This window comes from Monodon monoceros, unplaced genomic scaffold (genome assembly GCF_005190385.1).
Source record: "Monodon monoceros isolate NGI ecotype Baffin Bay Population unplaced genomic scaffold, NGI_Narwhal_1 Super_Scaffold_7, whole genome shotgun sequence".
NCBI lineage: Eukaryota > Metazoa > Chordata > Mammalia > Artiodactyla > Monodontidae > Monodon > Monodon monoceros.
The window spans coordinates 83,789,374-83,812,770 of NW_021703784.1; positions in this window are offsets into that span (position 1 = coordinate 83,789,374).

Sequence of the window (23,397 nt, forward strand, 5' to 3'; positions counted from 1 at the left end):
GGTCCCATTTGTTTATTTTCGTTTTTATTTCCATTTCTCTAGGAGGTGGGTCAAAAAGGATCTTGCTGTGATTTATGTCTGCGTTCACTTTTATAGATATTGCTCAACTGTTTTCCAAAGTCGTTGAAGCACTTTATACACCTATTAGGAGTATATGAGCTTTCTAGTTACTCTACATTCTCCCCAACATTTTCTGTTGTCTGTCTCCATTTTAGCCATTAGAGAGGGCAAGACTGGCTATATAATTTGTAGAAACCAGTGAGAAATGGAAACGTGGAGCTCCTTATTTAAAATTATTAAGAATTTCAAGACAGTGACAGCAAAGCTTTAAGCCAAGTGCAAGATCCTTTCAAGAGTGAGCCCTGTGTGACTGCACGTCCACATGCTCATGAAGCCATCCCCAGAGGTGAGGATGTAGTCTTGTCACACTGTGATTTTCGTTACGTTTCTTTAATAAAATTGAATATAGTTTTGTGTTTATTAGCCATCTTGATATCTTCTTTTAAAAAATAACCTATTGGGGCTTCCCTGGTGGCGCAGTGGTTGAGAGTCCGCCTGCCGATGCAGGGGACACAGGTTCGTGCCCCGGTCTGGGAAGATCCCACATGCCGCGGAGCGGCTGGGCCCGTGAGCCATGGCCGCCGGGCCTGCGCGTCCGTAGCCTGTGCTCCGCAACGGGAGAGGCCACAACGGTGAGAGGCCTGCGTACCGCAAAAAAACCCCAAAAACCGATTCACTTACCTATTTGATTTTTAAAAATTTGCCTTTTGAAAATTAATTTGTAGAAATCTATCTTATTTCTGGATATCAGGCCTTCATTAGACCCAGGTATAAGGACTTGGCTATGTCCCAGATATGAGGTCTTGTTGTATACATAAACATATGTATTTGTGTATGTGTGTGTATTAAATCCCTTCTCCCACTCTGCGGCTCCCAGTCTCTCCGTGGTGTCTTTTGTTGAACAAGTTATTAGTTTTAAGATATTTTAACTTGTGAAATTTTTATGATTAGCAGTTTTGTATATTACTTGAGAAATCTTCGCTTACCCCCAAACCATGAAAATATTATCTTCTGTTTTCTTCTGAAAGCTTTATTGTTTTACCTTTACACATTTTGATCTAAAAATTCATCTGGAACTGATTCTTGTGTATGGTTGAGGAAGGAGGATCAAGATTTATTTTTATCCATATACCTGGCGTCTAATTGACCCAGGACAATATTTTTTTAAAAGACCATCTTTTCCCTCTCGGCAGAGTAGTATCAGCTCTGTCGTATTTGGGCACTGAGTGGGCAATAAGTGGGTCTATTTCTAGAGTCTCTACTCTCTTGCCTTGGTCTCTTTGCTATCCTACTAATGTTAATCTATCTTAACAGCAGTTCTTAATACTTGGTAGGGTAAATCTTCCATCTTTATTCTGCTTTAAGACTGCCTTGTCTATTCTTGGCTCATTGTATTTCTACATAAATTTCAGAAGCAGTTTGGTGTTTGATTTGGAATTATATTCAATCTATAGATCAATTTGAGAACTGACATCTCTATAATATTGCCTTTTCAGTTCATGAATAAGTTGTATCCCTTCATTTATTTATATTTTCTGTGATTTCTCTCAATAATGTTTTATAAGTTTTAGTGTAGAAGTCTTAGTACATCTGTCATTTGATTTACTTGAAGGTACTTAATTTTTTATGCTATTGTAAGTGGTAATTTTATTTTTTTCTTCCAGTGTTATTGAGATGTAATTGACATACAGCTCTGTATGAATTTAAGGTGTTCAGGGAACTCCCTGGTGGTCCAGTGGCTAGGACTTGGTGCTTTCACTGCTGGGGCCCAGTTTGATTCCTGGTGGGGGAACTAAGATCCCACAGGCCTCCTGGCACTGCCAAAAAAATAAAATAAAAGTTTAAGGTGTACAGCAAAATTATTTGACTTACATACATCATGAAACAATCACCAACATAAGTTTAGTGAACACCTGTCATTTCATATAGATACAAAATAAAAGAAAAATTTTTTTTCTTGTGATGACAACCCTTAGGATTTACTCTTAACAATTTTCATATATAACATAAAGCAGTGTTAATTATATTCATCATGTTGTACCTTGCAGCCCTTGTACTTATTTATCTTATAATTGGTAGTTTGTACCTTTTGTCCATCTTCATCCAATTCCTCCACCCCCTCTACCCCTACCTTATATAGGAGATGTCCTATGTTGCTCAGAAGTCCAATCCCTCCAGGCCACCACAGCCAGGTGTTCAAGGAGTGTCTCCTGTGTGGGCTGCGTGAGCCCCTTTTTGTACAGGGTCCACTGGCTACAGCTGTCCTGCTCTGGTGGGCGGGGCTAGCCCCCAGGCTGCTTCTCAGTGGCTGCTGCATAATGCTGGTGGGCAGCCTTGTCGCTTAGAAGGCTGAGGCTCAGGGGAGGTGCTGGAGTGCGCAGGGCTTTCAGCAGGGCATGCGCACTGGTGCTAACCTGTGGAGAATTCCAAAATGGCACCTGCTATCCCGTATCTTATGAAGGTAGCCTGAGTCTGCAAAAATGGCTCCTGCCATTTGGAATTGACACTGACTGTGTCAGTCCGCCCAGCGTCCCAGCTGGTCCCTGTCTCTCTGGCAGATGCTTCGAGATTAGTAAATGGATCCCCTTCACCTATGGTCCAGGCACTTTTTTCAATCTGCTGTTTTGAGCCAGATTTTGTGGCAAGTGAGTCTGCGCACAAGCACTGTAAAAGTGGGTTTTCCACTCCCTGCAGTTCTATAATTTTCCTCGGGTGTATTCCTTGTTCGTTTTCAAAGGCAGGTGTATGGGGGACTTGTCTCTCCTGTACAGGATCTAGGGGTTGAAGTGCCTGATAGGGAGCTTAAATTCCTCACTCCTTAGGGAAAAGATCCATACCTTTGTGGTAACTCCTGGTTGTGGATCACTGCAGCTGGGTGTGTTCTTTTTCTTTGGTGAAATTATATCTCTGCCTCTCCTACCCATCTCGATGCTGTCCTTTTACCCTTTGTTGTGGAGGTTCTATTTATCCAGTTTTCAGGTCCCTTTCCAAGGGAATTATTCCATATGTAGGTGTAGATTTGTTGTATCCATGGGAGAGGGTGAGTTCAGGATCTTCCGAAGTTGTATTCTTGAACCAAGTCTAAGAAAAAAATATTTTAAAATATCATATCCACAACAATACTATGAGGGAGTTACTATTAGTATCCCTATTTTATAGAGGAGGAAATGTGGCTCAGAGTTTAAGTGGTCTGCCCAAGTTCGCACAGCTGGTAAGTGAAGGAACTGGGTTGGGCGTCTGTGTTCAAACCCCGCTCCACCACTTACTAAGTGTCTTTGGGTTCTCCCAGAAGCAGACACTGAGACATGAATTTGAATTCAAGTAGTTCATTTAGGAAATGCGGGGAACATGGGTAGAGAGAGGGGGTGGTGATAAAGGGAAGGGTCAGTAGCCAACACAGGGCTATTCAGGTGATATGCAAACATATTCTATTCCTTTTGGATTTTCCCACAACGATTAACATGCTGCTTTGCACTCATATGGAGTCCAGGAAATGGGCAGACAGACATTAGTGCAAGGGAAGTTTCTGACACCGCAAGAATGTCAGTTGATCTATTGATAACAAACAAATGAGTTCCCTATGGCTCTCTACTTTCTAACATCCATTTTGTTGGCTTGTTTTTTCTAACTTCTCTTAGATGTTCTTTTTTCTGTAATTTTCCTCCTTGTGGGTGAGGTTTATCATGGCTCTTATCTGTTGAAATATTTGCCCTACCTAGGAAAATAGCCAGATAAATAGCAGTGATCAGCAGTAATAAGACAGAAGAGGGCTTCCCTGGTGATGCAGTGGTTAAGAATCCGCCTGCCAATGCAGGAGACACGGGTTTGAGCCGTGGTCTGGGAAGATTCCCACATGCCGTGGAGCAACTAAGCCCGTGCGCCACAACTTCTTACCTTCTTGATGTATAAAATTCCACTCATAGAGTTAGAAATAAATCTTAAAATACAATTATCTTTAAGGGAAAGGGGAGCCTTCGATATTACATCTTCCAAAGCTGACTTGGCTTGGGCAGGGCAGTGAGGTGGTTTTGGAGGGGTGGGTAGCTGAGAGGCTTGGGGAAGGCATCTGGAAGAACTTGGAAAACAACAGCCTAGGTTTAAGCTGGACAGAATGGTAGAAGCAAAGTCATGAGTGGGTCACAGATTCAGGGGCTGAGACTCCCCAGAATCCTTGGAAGGCCTGGTCCATTTGTTCTTTTTTCACACACGGAGGGTCTGAGTATTAGCATCCAGCTCAATTCTGTCAATAAGAAATTCCATTACTGGGGAATCGGGCAATGAAAAAAAAAGAGAAAGGACTTCCCTGGTGGTTCAGTGGTTAAGAATCTGCCTGCCAGTGCAGGGGACACAGGTTCAAGCCCTGGTCCAGGAAGATCCCACATGCCGTGGAGCAACTAAGCCCGTGCACCACAACTACTGAGCCTGCGCTCTAGAGCCCGTGAGCCGCAACTACTGAGCCTGTGTGCCACAGCTACTGAAGCCCTCTCACCTAGAGCCCATGCTCCGCAACAAGAGAAGACACCACAATGAGAAGCCTGCACACTGCAATGAAAAGTAGCCCCTGCTTGCCACAACTAGAAAAAGCTTGCCCGCAACAACGAAGACCCAATGCAGCCAAATAAATAAATACATTTATTGAAAAAAAAAAAGGAAAAGCATATTATGATCCATCTGGGGAAGAATGGTCTAGAGAAGACCCCTCCAGATGCCCATGATACCAACGTGTTCTCAGAAGCACACCTCTAGTTCCTCCAAGTAACATGGAAAATCAACAGCACTTAGATCCACCACAAAATGAGACCAGGGCCTATGTAGGTGACTTCATGCTTGGCTCGCTTGGTACCTGACCTTGGCTCAGTCATTTACAAAATGTAGAGTTTCATACAGATTTACTGGGGGCTTAGAGTGTTGGTCCAAGGTTTAGTAAACAAACAAACAAACAAACCCAACAGCAACACTGTTAAATGTGAGATTATTAAATCTGAGATTTCCTTCCAGTCTTTGGCCAAATGACAGCTTCTCAGTGAGGCATTCACTAAATGCCTGATTGAAAATTGCAGTACCCCATACCCAACTCTCTCTACCCCTCTGCCTAGCTTTATTTTTTTCAGTAGCAGTGATTTCTGCCTTGTATCATACTATATAATCTGCATATTTATTTGCGTATTGACTTCCCCAGGGAGTGTAAGGTCCATGAAGGCATGGATTTTTGAAGGCTTTGTTTGTTGATATATGCCCAGAACCTAGAACAGTGCCTGGCCCCTAATCCATGGTCAAGAAGTATTTAATGAGTGAATGAAATTAATTTATTCATATAACAGATTTAGAAAACTATCCAGCACACAGTCAGCATTCAAGAATGTTAGCTTTTACTATTTTCTTTATAGTGTTTAAATTTCAACAAAGTAGAAATATTTGTTATAAGCCCCTAATGTTAAAATAACAGAAAATGGGGAGTCTTTTTCATGATTAAAAAAAATAAGGTCAATGCTCTGTCCCTCATGCTCTCTGATGCTTATATCTTTAGTTCTTCTGGGTCCAGATCACTTTAATATTACATTGCCTTGATCTCTGCTGTATATTGTCATCAGGGAAGGAACGTTTCTATGTACGTAACTGAACAAAGAAATTCCATAAAGGCAATAATTGCTTTTTTTGGTTATGAGGATTAAGGGCGTCAATCAATGAAGCAATAATGGATTTCAATAAGGGGAATGGCTTCAGATTTTGTTTGAAGCAAGCCCTGAGATGCTTGCTAACCTTAGGCATATTAGGAACCAGTTATTAAAATGGAACCATGAACTCTATGTTAAATGAACTTGACCCCTTCCTGCTTCTAAGCTTTCTCTTCACTCAGCGTCTTCCTGGTTGCTTAGCGGTTCTCAGGCTCCATGTGAATCCTGCTTCATATACCAAGGGGCTCTTTAGAGGCTTAAAGTGATGCTTTCTTTCACTGTGAACTCCTCCCTCAAAAGCAAACACAGTGAGAAATCAGGTTGTCAAAGCTTCGCCCTCACCCACCCCTTTTAAGAGCTAGCAAACTGATTCACAGATGTGGTCTTTGCCAGGTCGCTCAGAAGTAGGTGGGGACAGGAGGTGAGGTACTTAGGGAGGAGTCCAAAGGCTTTTAACATTGATGGAAAGAAGTTGCCTAACAGGCAATGGGACTATCTGGGAGAGGTTCCTAGTGTGGAGGAAGTGCCCAAGACTCAGGAATGGGGTGGAGAGTGTTTTGGCAGGTGACAGCCATTAAGAAGAAAGAACTACTTATCTGAAGCAGAACTGGGGAAGATGGTCCAGAATGGAGCTGGTGAACAGCATCATGGGTCTCCTTGGGACAGGAACCTTGCTGCCTCCCCACATGATCATTTCATATCAGGCTAATAGGAGTCTCAAGGGTGGAAATGAGGTCAGCCTCTATTTGTCTTGCACTTATTTGTCCTGTTTGGACCCCTGTCAATTTCCTGTAGGCATAGAAGACCTCCTCTGTGGAAACTAAGGCTTGGTCCAGGAATAAGAAGAGACTGTTTTCATCCTAGTGAGGATTACTTTGTAGAGCCAGTGTCCCACTGTGGAGGTAAGGAAGGTGAGAGAAGATGACTCAATTACTCATTCATTTATTTGCATATATTTGCAGGGCACTGGGCTAAGTGCTGGAGATAACAACAATAACAAAATAATGAGTATATGTGCTAGGACTATATAAAGTGCCTTCCTTGATTCGTTATTTAATTGTCACAACAATCCTACAAGGTAGGCACATTGTTCATATTACACAATAGAGAAAATTGAGGTTAGGAGAGGTAAAGTAACTAGCCCAAAGACACGTGTCTAGTGAAGGTAGAAATAGGATTGAAATCCAAGTCTGTCTGACTTCAGATGCTCTGCTTTAACCACCATAAGGACTTGGGTGGATCTCAACACTCATGTGGTTCACAGCCTAGGGAGAAAGACAGACAAACATGTGAGAGATGTGGTAACTGCTGAAGTGTTAATTTCAGCCACAGTGCAGCAATTCCCATAGCACAGAAATTACTATCTGAAGCTTTGCATTATAACTAAATACCCTTTATGCCCTCTATAACAGAGGTTCTAAACCTCAGCACTATTGACATTTTGGGCCGGATAATTCTTTGTTGTAGGGGAGTGTCCTGTACACCGTAAGGTGTTTAGCAGAATCCCTGGCTTCTACCCACTAGATGCCAGTAGCACATGCCCCCAGCTGTGACAACCAAAAATGTCTCCAAACATTGCCAAATGTCCCTGGGGGATAAAATTGCCCAAAGCTGAGAATGACTGCTCAGCCAGATTTAAACTTTTAGAGGGCAATATTATGTCTTATTCATCCTTTTATTCCACCCCAACTTATACACATTTATAGAACACTCCACCCAATAGCAGTGGAGTACACATCCTTTTTAAGCACCCGTGGGACATTCTGTAGGATAGACCATATTCTAAACTATTAAAAGAAGTCTCAGTAAATGTAAAAAAATTGAAATAACTACATGTATGTTTTCTGACCACAATGGAACTAAATTAAAAACCAACAACAGAAAGAAATATTGGAAATTTTCAACTATCTGAAAATTAACACATTCATAAATATCCCATGGTACAAGAAGAAATCACAAAGGAAATTAGGAAATTTCTTGAACTGAAAGAAAATGTAAACAACATATCAAAATTTGTAGTATGCAGCTAAAGCAGTGCTGAAAGGAAAGTTTGTAAACTTAAATGCTTATATTCTAAAGAAAAAAAATTAAAAATCAATAACCTGAGCTTCTATCCCAAGAAACAAAGGAAGGAGAGTAAATAAAATTTACAATAAATAGAAGGAAGAAAAAATAGAGATCAGATTGGAAATCAAAACAAAAAACAAAAGAATTTAATCACACTAAAAGTTAATAATTTGTAAAGATCAACAAAATTAATAAACCTTAAGCTAGGTTAATCAAGAAAAAAGGGACAACAGAAAGGAATAAAATCACGAATAAAATCACTATACTACAATCACTATTAAACCTACAGAAATTAAAATATTATAAGGAAGATTATGAAGAACTTTATGCCAATAAATTGAATAACTTAGAAGAAGTGGACAAATTCTTAGACATATATTATCAAAACTGACTCAAGAAGCAATACTAAAGCGAAATACTAGCAATGAACAATCCAGAAATAAGATTAAGAAAATAATTCAATACATAATAGCTTCAAAAAGGGGTAAAATACTTAGGAATAATTTAACATAAGCAGTGAAAGATACTCAAGCCAAAAAATATTTCTGAGAGAAATTAGAGATCTAAACAAACGAAAAGCCATACACTTTTCATACATTGGGGGATTCAGTATTGTTAGAATAGTAATTCTTCTCAAATTAATTTATTGATTCAAAACAAATCCTACAAATTCCCAGCAAGCTTGTATGTATAAATTGAGAAACACATCCAAAATTAATATGAAAATGCAAAGAACATAGAATAGCCAAAAGAATTTTGAAAAAAAAGGACTACGTTAGGGGATTTATATTACTTGACTTGAAGACTTACTATAAACCTACAACAACCAAGACATTGCAGTATTGGCATAAGAGCAGACATATAAAACAGTGGAACAGAATAGAGAATCTAGAAATAAATTCATATATTTTTGTTCCATTGATTCTCAACAAAGATTCCAAAGTAATTCAATGGGGGAAAATATAGTCTTTTCAAAAAAAATGAAGTTGAAAAATTGGATATCCATATGAAAAAAATGAACTTAGATTCTGCCTCACTTTACACATAAAATATTAATTAAAAATAGATCGTAGACCTAAACTTTAGAGCTCAAAGCATAAAATTTCTAGAAGAAAACATAGGAAAAGATCTTTCTGACCTTGGGTTAGGCAAATAGTTCTTGGATGTGACGTCAAAACCACAATCTATAAAAAGTAAAAACATTTACTAACTGAACTACATCAAAATAAAAAAACTTTTGCATTTCAGAAGTCACCATTAAGAAAATAAAAAGACAATCCACAGACTGGAATAAAATTTTGCAAGTGATGTATCTTATAATGCAGATATGATCAAAATATATAAAGAACTTTTACACTCAATAATAAGATGACAAACAACACAATTAAAAATGGCTGATGTATTTGAAAGAGACACTTCATCGAAGAAGATATATGGACTACAATAAGCACAGGAAAAGGTGCTGAACATCATATATCATTAGGGAAAAACAATATCACAAGAAGATATTATTACTTATAGACTGGAATGATAAAAAATTTAAAAGACCAACAATACCAAGACCTGATGAGGAAATGGATCAACTGAAACTCTCATACATCACTGGTGACAATGCAAAATGATGTAGTCACTTTGGAAAGCAGTTTAACAATTTCTTAAAAAATTAAACATACGACCCAGCAATTACACTCCTAGGAATTGACCCAAGAGAAATGAAAAAAGAATGTTCACACAATGACTTGCACACAGATGTTTATAGCAGTATTTTTCTTTTCTTAACAAAAATTGTATATATTTAAGGTGTGCAACATGATGATTTGATAGACGTGCATAGTGAAACGTTTACTACAGTCAAGCTAATTAATGTATCATCTCCTCAGAGTTAATCTTTTTGCACAGTTAATCCTCATGTGTGTGTGATGAGAGAGCTTGAAGTCTACTCTCTTATAAAATTTCCAGTATTTAAACAGTATTTTTAACTGTAGTCATCGTGTGCGTTAGATCTCTAGAGTTATTCATTCAGCACAACTGCAATTTTGTACCCTTTGACCGCATCACCCCACTTCCCCCACTTCTCCACTCCCGGTAACCACTGCTCTACTCTCTGCTTCTATGTTTTTGGCTTTTTTAGATTCCACATATAAGTGAGATCAAGCAGCATTTTATTGTAAGAGCAAAAAACTGGAAACATTTCAGTGCTCATCAACTGGTGCATTGATAAACAAATTGTGTTGTCTTCATACAGTGGAATTCTAAAAGCGTGATACATGCAACAACATGGATGTAGCTCAAAAATATTAGCTAAGTGAAAGAAGCCAGATACAAAGACTACATATTATGAGTCCACTAATAGGAAATTTCTAGAAAAGGAAAAGTTATAGAGACAGGAAGTCAGTGGTTGCCTGGAGCTGGGGTTGGGAGCAGGGATTAAATGCAAATAAGTACAAGAGAACTTTTGGTCAATTGAAATATTTTAAACTGGATGTTGGTAGACAATTCTATAAATTTACTAAAATTCATTGGAACATCCACTTACAAAAAATACATTTTACAGTATGTAAATTCTATCTCGCTAAAGGTGTAAAAAAGATTCAAATAAGTTCTAAATTAAACAAATTATAATATTTGAGTTTGGGGTTATTATTTTCTCTTTGCCCCCCTTCTGAAAATAAATGTTTTCCCTATTACACTAATTCTATGAGAGAACAGATAGGTCAGAGAACAAGTCTTTGTCACGTGTGTTCATGATTTCTGGCTCACCTTTTTACTGCTTATCATTAAGTGGCAAAAACTAAGGGACGTTTCCTTGAAGTTCAATAACTTGTGTTCTGAGTTTACTTTTAAATCATAAACATGGAAAAACTAATTAAATGATGATACGCTAACCAAATTATACATAATATAGATGATGTTCCAAGACTACCGAAGTGGCTTTGGACCTGTAAAAAAGTGTTTAAAATGTAACCTCCAATGCAAACAGACTCTGGTGCGAGGTTGCAGGGACCTGCCACTGAGTAGGTATGAGGCTTGAACAAAGGCCTTCATCTCTAGGTTGGTCTATTTCTAGGTGTATTTCGAAGTGTGATCCCTGGACCACCTGCATCAGAGTCACCTAAAGACCAACTCCAGTCTTTAAATCTGTCAAAACAATACAGATTCCAGAGCTTCATGCCAGAAGTCATGAGTCAGCTATTAACTGATTTGTCATCTCTGTTAGGGGTTTAGGAGTAATATCCAGTATCTGCATTTGTAACAAGCTCCTTGGGTATTTTTAATGAACGTTAAATTTTAACAACTCTTGACCTAGGTCTTACTTTCATCATTTGTGAAATGAGGGAATTAAACTAAAATTATTTCTGAAATTGTTTTTAACTCTATGAATTTGCATCTTTTCCTTTTACCCATATATTTTACCTGTTTTTTTCTTAAGCTCCTAATTTTCCTCTAATCAGATTTTTAAAGTTTCATACATTTACTTGTAAAGGACTATGAGTTCCTCACAATGCATTCATCCTTTATTCTGAGAAGCCCATTTTCTAATCATTGTCAATGCATCAGTCAATCAGTATGTGCTTTCAGCCTTTCTAGATGTCTCTCCTCTTATCCACCATTTGGGCAGAAGGATGAGCTTTGTACTTAGCAATCGGTACTTCACCATCCAGCTCCCTCAGCCACCACTTGATGGCAATTCAAGGGGGCCCAGTGTAGGGGTAAAGACTGTGGCTGCTAGGGTGCCGAGCCCGGGTTCAAATCCTGGCTCCCCAAGTACTGGCTCAGACAAGCTCCTTGACTTTTCTATTGATGTTCCTCATCTCAGAAATGGAGATAAGAGTATCCTTACCTCATAGGATTGGATTAATACTTGTAAAACACTTAGAACTGTACCTGGCATACAGGAAGGACTATGTAATTGTTTGTTAAATAAACGTGCTAGTTTGAATTGGTTTCAGACATAAATTTCCCATGGGACAGTTCTGAGGTGTCAGGGCAGTGCTCTGGCACATGTGTCAGGTACAGGTATTTGCTTTGGGGTTTCAGTATTTGGGGGTCTTAACCCAGCCAAATAGGAGTCTCAAAGATACGTTCCAAGGAGATCCAGAATTCCATAGTGTGTGTACACGTGTGTGTGTATGTGTGTGTTTGGATGGGGAGGACAGATAGTAAACATGTAAGGTGCAATGAACAACACCTCTCAGACAGTGGTGTTAAGAAGCAAACAACACGGAGTAATATGATGACCAGCATAATTCTGGTCCTGCTGAGTTGTTCCCTTGTGACTGCCACTGTCCCATCCTTCCCTGGTCCTACCTTACCCCAGCCTCCTACCCCACCCGTCCCAAGTTTGGACAGCCAGGGCCAAACAACTGACACGTGGAGTCCACATCAGCACACTGGATTTAGTCTACTCCTAAGGGTCAAATGGGCCAATTTCCCACATCCTGTGCTTCTCTTTATTTAAAAGCCCAAAATGACTATACCAGTGACAACCTTGTGAAAAATTTTCCATGAACTTTGGGCTAAAACCTTCCTTTATTTAATTTCACCTTAATTGCATCAGTTAGGCTGCTTTCATGTTTGCTCAACAAACTCTTTTGTTTATTTCACTCAGCTCTGAGCAACAGCTGCCAGATGGAGCCTTTGTTCCAGGCCCTTTTCTAATAGTTTTCACACCAATCCTATTTGTTTTCCTCAGTGGCAGCTCCTACCCAACCTGAAAAATGTGTGGCCATTAAACCTCTAAGGGCAAGCTCAGTTGCCAGCTGCCATTTACGTCCCATTCAGTTCCTGGAATGGAAAACTATGTCTTTCTTCTCTCATTTTGAAGGGAGCTATTTTTAGTTGTGTGGGGAAGGGTGTCAGAAGCCCTCAGATAACTTGAATTTTCGTCATAGTCTCACTGTATGACACCCATGCCCAACACCCAGCCTTTAGCCCTCCCACCTCCAAATCACTTTTGCTCTTTTTTTTTTTTTTTTTTTTTTGCGGTACGCGGGCCTCTCACTGTTGTGGCCGCTGCCGTTGTGGAGCACAGGCTCCGGACGCGCAGGCGCAGCGGCCGTGGCTCACGGGCCTAGCTGCTCCGCGGCATGTGGGATCTTCCCGGACCGGGGCACGAACCCGTGTCCCCTGCATCGGCAGGCGGACTCTCAACCACTGCGCCACCAGGGAAGCCCAAAGATGCCATCTTGGAGGTGGACCGTCAGCCCCAGATGCCCCAGCTGATGCCAAATGAACAAGAGATGAACCATCCAGCCAAGCCCTTCCACATCCCTTACTGACAAAATTACAGTGGAAACAAAATGATTGGCTTATGCCACTAAGTTTGGGGGTAATTTGTTATATAGCAATGGACAACCAGAAAATTACTTCTTCAGACATCTCATTCAGACCTTTGTGAAGTCCATGCAAGGCTTTGATTCATATTCCTATTCACTGTCCTTGAACCTGCTATTTTCTCTGTCTGAAATACCCTTCCCTCTCCTCTCTGCATGGCTCACTCTTGCTTTTTCCTTGAAAACCTAAGTAGCACTTTCTTTGACTAGACTTTTTTTAAACCTTCCTAGTCTGTGTAAAATTATTTCCCTCTAAGACCATTCAACAAGTGTTTATTAAGCTCCTCCTATGTGCCAGACACTGAGGGTTCAATAGTGAAGCAGGATGTCAGGATGCTCTGTGCTTCCCTCTTACGTCAAGAACTCCGCGTTCTGTTTGAAATGGCTTCTACCTTTGTCTGACAATGAGCTCCCTCCAGGCAGAGGCACTATGTTTCTCTCTCCACATTCTGAGGATCTAGCACAGAGCCGGTATATAGCAGGTGCTCAATAGATCCCAACCAAACGAGCAAATGAATTGTGATCTTTAGTTGGCATTTGTATGAGCTTGACTTTAGGTTCGGCTGAGTCAGTTCAAGCTGATTTTTGCCAAGTCCAGCTTCCTCGAGTGGAAACATTATCAAAACGCTGAAATGACAGTGGTGGGAATAAAGCCTAGTAACAAATTTATCAAAACGCTGAAATGACAGTGGTGGGAATAAAGCCTAGTAGCGAATTTCCTGATATGGGTATCCTTCAAATGCAAGCCACAAATGCAACAACATTAAGAGCCCAGTGATAGAAACTCTATAGAATGAGCTTTGAGAAATACTTGCCCAGAAATGCACAAGGAAATCTTCTATCCTGAAGGTGAGAGAGGGAAGATTCGGAAGACTAGTACCATTCCTGTCACTCTGCTTGGGAGGTATATCACCGAACCTCTGAACCCAGCCCCTCTGTCTCCTCTGCCCTAGGGTAACAAACAAATAGGAGGATGGGAAGAGCCTAAACTCTGAAAGGTTTTCTGTTTTGTTTGCTCTTGAATACACCAAGCAGCTGAGCAGGAGAACTAGCTCTGAAAGTCAAAGTCATGTGCTCTTGCCTGAGGGTGGATTCAAAGGAAGTATTTATCAGGATTGAAAAACAAGATCTGCTGTTATGTGGTTCTGTCTTTTTGTGCTGGTCACTGTTGTGTGCTAAAGAGCCTCCCAGATAGGGTGGGAGCTGTTTGTCAATACGGTGCAGAGGAAAGACAAGCAGTTTGCCCATTATCTCAACCAGGGGTGATTTTACCTTCTTCACCCCAGGACGTTTGGCAAGGACTGGAGACGTTTTTGGTTGTCCCATTGGATGAGGATGGGGGCTACTGGAATCTAGTGGTTGGAGGCCAGGGATGCTGCTAAACATCCTACCATGTACTGGACAGCCCCCTCTATAAAATCATCGAGCCCTAATTGTCAACAGTGCTGAGGCTGAGAAATGCTAGCACTAGCTTCACACTTTAGTGTACACCAGAATCACCCAGAAAGCTTGTTAAAATACAGGTTGCTGATTTGGTAGCTCTGAAGTAGGGCCTGAGAATTTCCATTTCTAACGAATTCCTAGGGGAGACTGATGCTGCTTTTGGGACCACACTTTAAGAATCATTGGCCCAAAACTTCTCTTCCCTGTGTGGCAGGAGCTCAGAGGGGGTGCACAATGGGAAAATCCAAGAAGGAAGCCTCCATGCGGGGGACCTCTCTGACCTCACCTTGGATTAGTGAGCTCCCTTCTAGCTCAGTCCAAACACCTACTTTGGGTTGGAACTGAACAAACAATACCTAACACAGCAAAAATAAACAAACAACAACAACAACATTCCTGAAAGAAAAAGAGCTACCTGAACAGAGGAGGGAAATCAGCCACAACTCGGGTCAAGTTTTTGGCACATTCTGCGGAAGGACTCGAGGAGCAGATAACAATAGCTCCAGTTCTCTGGAAGGGCAGCCAGACCAAAAAACGTTCAATTAGTAAGCCTTGGCAAATAAAGACAACAAACAGTTTGGCAATAATAAATTAAGGCCATGCTTGGCGGACACCCAGGCTCAATACTGTGTGCCTGCCAGGCTTTGGGAAAGGGTGGCTTTGAAGGCTTCTGAAAAGGGTCCATTTCTCAAACAATTCCAGCTTTTGTTTGTGGCCACCCTGTTCTTCTCTTCGCTCCTTTCTTCACTTATCGTGAAGGGCACAAACATGAGAGGTAGGCTTCTGCCCTCCCAAGAGTTTGCCAGTTCACTTCCTTTCTTCCCGAGATGGTGCCAGGAGTCCACTGCTCACCACTGCTGTCACCATGGAAGACACCCATGGATGGGACCTAAGGGATAGGAGACTCAAAGAAATGAGCTTTCTAGTTTAAAAATACCACTTCCAAGAAAACAGAAAACGAAGGCTGCTCTCACTTAGAAACACTGTTTCCGTTTTGAATCTGTGTTTAAAGGTGAGGAAATGAAATCATTTAGTGAACTTGGTAAACACCTTAAAGCCTTGAAGAATGTAGTGTGGGGTCCACATCCCTTAAGGTTATCTGCATCCTGTAAGATGCTGTTAATGACATTAATGATGATAATGACATTATCTAATATTTATTGAGCTTTTGTTGTGTGCCAGACATAATTCTAAGTGTTCTATATCTGTTTCATTTATTTTTTGAAAAACCTTTGAGATAGACATTTTATTATTCCCATTTTACAGATGAGCAAATAGAGACAAAGAAAAATTAAGTCATAGAGCTAGAAAGTGATTAGTGTCTCTGAGATGGGGATAAAGATTTTATTTCCCTTGTGGAAAACTGAAGTCTGACTCTTGACGGTTTTGTAACTACGTGTGCTGGGTGGATAGTCTATGCTCCTTGGAGGGCCCCGTAGCAACAGTGCACTCTCAAGCAGATATCTCTGCTCCAGGCAAATATGTTGCTGGACACCAACTCCTAGCACCATCAGGTGATGTCTTGCTGGCAGGACCTAGGTGTTCCAACTGTGCTCTGGCTGCTGGCATTGATTCTTTAGGGCAAGGAGTAAATTGATTGTTTAGGGCAAGGAGTTGGGTTGTACTTAGGGTGCAATGAATGCACAGGGAAGAGAACACAAAAGGGCAAAAGGGCCTGCCAACCAAAAAGAAACAGCAGACCTAGTTTACTAGTTAAAATCAAACCTAGTGACTTTAGGTTTGATTTTAGTGATCAACAAGGTCACCCCTCACCCCTCATCCCAGTGTCTCCAAAGGGGCAACAGAGGCTCAGGTGATGAACCTACCCAAGAATACACAGTGAATGGTAGAAGGAAGACTAGAACTTGGGACAACTGACTCTGATTCCTGAGCTCCTTCCATTATACCACTCAGCCCCCTACCATTGGTAGATCAGTGGGATGAACCATGTGGAATTTCTGGACCCGGTGGGTTTGGTAAAATTCACAGAATCACAGAATCTTAGCATCCGGAGAAATTTCACCTGGTTTAATCTCTTACCTTCTCTGAAGCTAGAGAGAAAGCAGTAGTGACATCGTAGGCATGTTCTTGGGTCTGTGGTTAGAGGTATGAGCGCCACACAAGGCAGCATTGACTAACCCATCCAGCAAGTGTGTTCCCGTCCACTGAGAGCCAGGATTGCCGTAGGTTAAGTAAGATGGTGCTGTCTAGGCAACCATCCTACAGGAGCCTAAGATCAAGGCGGCTAGGTTGTCAGCTCCCAGAGAGCATCAGGAAGACACAGGAAATAAATATTGGGAAAGAAAGTTGAGACTGAGTTGTGGGGAGTCTTGAATGCCTGGCGAGGCAGGCTTGACGTCACTCTGAAAACAATGGGGGACCACTGGAGCTTCCTGGGTAGATTTTTGACATGGAGAGAGTTCTGCTTTAGGAAAAGGCGTATATGGCTTAATGCCTGAATTTGAGAGCTGACAGCAGGTGGCAGGCATGGAAGCAAGGAGACGTTTGCAGCCATCCAGACAAAATCTAATGTAGAGACTCAGAAATTTTACACCTAGGATGTATCAGATAGAAATGAAAACATAGGTCCATTAAAAAACTGTACAGAAACATTCATAGTAATTTTATTCACAATGGCCCAAAATAGAAATAACCCAAATAAATGTCCACAATAGTAGAATGGATAAACAAACTTATTCATCCAATGGACATCAATATTTTAAAATGAAAAAAAAATGAACAAAACAACATGCAGGAATCTCACAGACGTTATCTTCAGTGGAAAAAAGCCAGACACAAATGAGGATAGAGTGTATGATTCCATTTTTAAGAATTTCTAGAACAGCCAAACTAATCTAAGATCAGAAAATCAGAACTGTGGTTGCTTTGGGGGAGGGGAGAGATTGGGCAGCGACACAGAGAAACTGGGGGGTAGAAAATGTTCTACATCATAATGGAAGCCTGGGTTAAATGGATGTCTCCACTTGACAAATTTGTACAGCGAAGATTTGTGCTGTGTAAATTTTGCTTTAGAAAAAAAATTTTGCTTAAAACTAATTGTAGCATAATAATAATAATTGATTAGGGGATGGAAGATGGCATAATATTGGTAATTGTAGGAGCTGAGTGACAGTTACATAGATATTCATTACATTATCCTGTTTATTTTGTAGGCGTTTGAGATTTTCCATAATAAAGTGTTAAAAGTAAATAATGGGCAAAGATCAAGGCAGTGGAAAGAGAGAAGCCAGGAGGATGAGAGACATTGTAGGGGTGGACTCAAAGCATCTTGGAAACTACTTGGATGCAGGGGGCAGTTTTCAAAGGCGAATGTTGAAAATGATATTTCAGTGGCAGTACCTTTAATGAAGTGAGGAACAGGTTTCAGAGGGAGAGTGGTAGGTAGGTTCAGTGTGAGATGTAGTGATTCTGAAATGCTGGTGGGATGAGCAGATGAAGATGTAAAACGGAAAGGAAGGAAGGTGGTGTCCTGCCTTGAGTGTCCTGGTTATTATGTAAAAAGAGTGGTAATTTACTATACACATTAAAAAAAATAATGCGAAGGAGGGGAAAATAACTTACAACTAGGAGATTATAGAACAGTCCGTTCAATTTTACAGATAAGGAAAGCAAGTTTCAGAGAACTTGTGACACCTGTTCAAGATTGCACAGCTCTTCAACAATTTCAATTGATTTCTTAGAATTCTGAGCTATTTGATCCCAACTCAGGTGTCATGAGCTGTGCTTCTTTATCTCTAGTTCAGTGCTATTTCTGTGGCAGCTCTCCAACTCTTCCATATTTACTGTGGATGGAAACACTTGCTTGTCCCCTGTGCCTGCTTATCCACCCACATCCATGTAATGAACTCTGGCTACAAGGTACTCAGAGTGGACAGAGGCCACGGCTCCCCTGAATGTGAGCCCAATGCAATACACTATGAAATTCAGCCTTGGAAAAATGGCACAAGTGACTTGCTCCTATTGGAAGCCAATCTTGACATTAATTAGACCCTTTACATTATCTCTGATTCGTGATTACACACATTTTAAAAACACAATTAGTTATGGGCCAGAGCTATGGAAGCCTTTGATTCATAATTGGCCGATTGTTTCCAGAAAATTAAACAAGGGAACAATAATACTGAGTTGGCTCTACAAGCCCCATCGAAAACACACACCCTAATTCCTGCAGCTGCCCAGGGTTAAAGGGCTTTTTTGTTGAGTGGCCCCCTACTCACCTCTCCAACCCTCAGTTTTTCAATATGTATATGGAGTTATGTCACTCCCTGGCTCAAAACCTCTCAGAAGTTCCCCCACTGTACTTGGGACAACGTCCCAACTCCTTGACATGACCATGAAGCTCTTCATGCTCTGGCCTCTGTCTCCAGCCTCACTGTTCCCTGGCAACCCTGGCCTTTCAGATTATTCTTATTCATTCATCTATTCTTTTGCTCATTCATTAATTCGTTCTGTGAATATTTCACATGACTTTATTAGGTGTCAGCCCCAGTGCTAGGTACTGGGGATTAAACGATGAACCGGGAAGTCAAGGAGCTTTCATTCTCGGAGGAAGACGTTAATCAAATCATCACACATCTACATGATGACAAATTGTGGACACACAAAGAGTCAGAGAAAGGACATTCCAGGCAAAGGGGCAGGGGAGGAGAAGAGCTTGGCAGGAAATGACAACGGCATCACAGTGAAGGAGGAGGAGGTTGGAGAAATAGCAAAGGGCCAAGTCATGCAGTGCCTTGTAATCCAAGGTAAGGAGTTTGAATTTTCTAAAGAAGGTAGGATTTTAAGTAGAAAGGATGACACAGTAACACATGATGTCAAGGGCTTTCTGTGGGCTACTGGGTGGAGAGAGAATTAAAGACAAGCACACAGGGGAAGTGGGAGACCTGTTAGGAGACTACTAGAGAAGACCAGGTCAGTTGAGAAGTCAAACATCCTGGTTTGCCTGCAACTGAGGGATTCCCTGGGGGTGGAACTTGCAGCACTAAAACCTGAAAAGTCTCAGACAAACCAGGAAAATTTAAGTCACCCTCCAGGTAAGACATGACGATGTCTTGAATTACAGGATGACACTAAGTGGAAGGATGTGAATGGTCTAGAAGTAGAGGACTTTTATTGATGAACAGGACAAAAGGGATAGAAAACAGAAGGACTCATGTTCTGGCTTTTGCAACCAGTTGGTAGAGCCTCCTATTGAGAAAGAAAAGACTATTTCCCATTTCTCTGTCTACCTCAGGGCTTTTTGAGCAGAAAGCAAGTTTACCTAGAAGAATAGCATGAAAGAAGCCACCTCCTCATTGTGTAGTAATTTCCAAAACTTCAGGCAAATAAATGATGTCTTGCACTAGGGTCAAAGCCATGGTCAGCTAGGAGTTTACTTTGTGTCTTGTTTTCAAAGAGGTCAAAGCAGTTTACAAACTTTTATGACAATCTTCATAAAATCCCATGCGGCACCAAATAAAATATAGGCAAGGAGACAAACAGAGGGAGATCAAACTATCATCATTATCGCTGGTAAAGCCAGCGTCTCGCTATGCTCACTGGATAACTGAAAGCAGTTGAAAATGCATCTTCTTGCAGAGAGCTGCTTCCTCCCTAAAGAGGGCTGTGTGGTGCAATGAGCACAAAATTTGGGCTCCAATCCTCCCTCAGTCACTTACCAGCTGTGTGACCTTGGGCAAGTTACCTGACCCCGTGAGCCTCTATTTTCTTGCCTATAAAAGGAGAATAATTACCTACCTTGCAGGGTTATGATGAAAATTAGAGATAAGGTACGTACCTGCTGTGTAATAGGCTTTCCATAATGGCACCTTTCATCACCTCTGTGCCTCACTCCCCTCATCTGTAAAAGAAGGATGATCTCTCTTATATCTACTTTATAGGATTTTTATGAGCATTAAATGAGATTATCCACGTTGAGTGCTTAACATGGCTCCTGGTACACAGAGAGAACTAAGTATTATCAATGACTTGCTATTATTAATAGCGGGAAGAGTTGCTACTGGTCTCCTCCCTCTCCATTCACTTCCACTCATGACCAATATCATGCTGTGTGGAGCAAGGGCAGCCTCACCTTGCACAGAAGTCAGGTTCCAAAGGTAGTATGTAAGGTGAGACTCACAGGTATTCAAAATTCCCCTTGAAAATACTTTCGGGTCTCCCCAAAGTACTGTGTACTTGGTTTTGTGCTTACAACTCTATATCTTAATATGTATGTATAAATGTATAATGCATTCAGCAACTTACAGTACATAATAAAAATTATGTATGCAAAATTTGCTTTTACAATGTCACACAGTATTTTAATATTTTTGCCAAGCATCAGTAGTTGAATTCCTATGGGTTAAGTCATGTGTGATGTGATTCCACTGTGATCATCAAGAATAGGAGTTTTTGCAAAGCTAGTGCTTTTCTCTCCAAAACTAGAGACAATAGCTGTAGTATTTCCTAATGCTACCATAGTCACAATTAAAAATGTAAATAAGCACGTAATTCATTCAGCTAACTAAGTATGATAAAAAGCTATATCCATCAGTGTTTATTCAGCAACATTTATTGATATATAATAAATCAGCACGTAATACGTGCCAGACACTGTGCTAAATCCTTTACCTGTATTTGTGAGAAGCAGCATAGCCCTATGGTTGATGCTCTTGAATTAGTTACTTGGGTTCCAATCCTGGCTCCACTATTTACTAGCTGCGTGTGAGCAGGTGCTTATCCGATCTGAACCTCAATTTTCTAATCTGCAGTATGGAGATAATAAGGTATCTGATTCATCAGATTGTTTATAATGGATTAATAATTAGTGCAAAATGCCTTGAATAATGTTTAGTCTATAGGAAGCACTCAAATATTAGCTTCTGTTATCAGTACTTCATCTGTACCTTAAAACTATGAGGTAGGAACTATCCCTTTCACTATTTTATATGCAAGGCTGCTAAGACAGAAAGTTTATATAATAATGTTTAGTTAGTATTTACTACAAACCCAAGACATTCTTAGTGGTTTATATAGGTTCCCTCACTTACAGCAACCCCAGGATGTAGGTGCTGTATCAATCTCACTTTTCAGATGAAGATACCAAGGCTCAGAGGGATCATCAATGAAATCTAAGGAATGATTTGGAGAAATGCCCACTTGAATTTCTAAACGAGGAGCTAGAACCAGTGCTTATTCCATAAGTAGCCATTTTCAGTATATCTTCATTCTGGATCAAAATCGTTCTGTCCCCTCACCTCTTTTGTTCTTTGCCTGACTGTTATATGTGTATACTGTGGTGAAATCAGTGGTTTATTCACTCCTTCAACAAGTTTATTGCAAGCCTGCTATGTCAGCTGCTAGGGACACTGCCACCAAAGATCTGCTCCCTGTCTACACTTGCACCAGCACATTAGGAGACTGAGAGAGAACAATAATTTCCCACAAAGCATTTATCCACACATAATCTCTTGAGATGCCTGCTGGGAGAGGTTTCCGTGGTATTCATTACCCAGCCCCTAAGACGCTGACCACATGAGCTCCTCCTAACAGCTAACTGCTCAACGGGCTCTGATTAGCTCTCCAACCAAGAGAGGCCTGTCTTAGATGATAGAACATTTCAACAAGGGAAAACACAGATAAGCATGATGTGTTAGAACTTGTGGTGGAGGCTTAATCATTTGATTTTTCTCTACTTCTGCAGAATGATTTTTTAATGTCTTCAGGTTAAACTGGTTCACCTGACATGCCCTGATCTGCATCTATGCTTCCAGTTTATTGACTAACAAACAAGTCAGGGCAGCAGTACAGGGTTCTGGTCAACCTGGAAGTGTCAGAAAAATATGAGTTTTTACATAAATGGTATTAGTATTTTCCCCAAAATTATACGTTGTGGTTACTAGAGCACCAAACCAGAAGTGTGGAGAGTTCAGCTGAAGTCTTGGTTTGCCTTAAAAAAATCACGTGGCCTTAAGTGGGCCATTGACCTCCAGCAGCCTCAGTTTGGTTTCTTCCCATTAGAGTTAACCAGCTGCTGGGTCCCTCTCAAGACTAATATTCTATGATTCTTGGATTTGATTTCTAAGAATGTCCTAGTCCCCTGGACACCCCCACTATGGGGTTTAACTTCATATATTACTGACAGAATTAGACTTCTGTGCTCCAGTAGCTAGGAAGAGAAATATGGAAAGTACTCTAAAGCTAGGAAAACTACACATAAACTTCTCATTCGTTGGTAAGAAAGGAGATTTTGTTTTTTTCCTATACTGGTTACAATGGTGACTATTTTTATTTTCCTCATCATAAGATGTTCTGGGAATACCCTTGAGTCCAAACAACTAGAAAGGTGAAGGCATTTTTTAACACTGGCAACCCAACATACCACTGGGTGCCAGAGAACGCGGGCACTTTCTCTGACCGAGAGGTGTGAGACTAGCCAGGTAGCCAAGGCTACTCCCGCCAGGTTCTTCTTCCTCCCCTGCTTCACTCTTCCAAACGTAATCAGTGACCACAAGAACATGGCAAAGGTGTTAAGTAGGTATTTTGGAGCCCAGGATTCTAAGAACTGTACCAAGCTTCTACCAGGATTGTTTTCAGAGCCAAACCAACAGGAAATGACTTTTTCTGTTCCCACTCCACCAAAAAAAAAAGAAAAGAAAAATGGCTAAACCTGGTTTGGCATGTGACCACAGTAATGCCAAAGAAAAGAGGTGTGGCTGAAAGGAGAAGGCAATGAAACTGAAGCCACTACCCATACCCCTACCCCTACAATACACACACACACACACACACACACACACACACACACACACACACACACA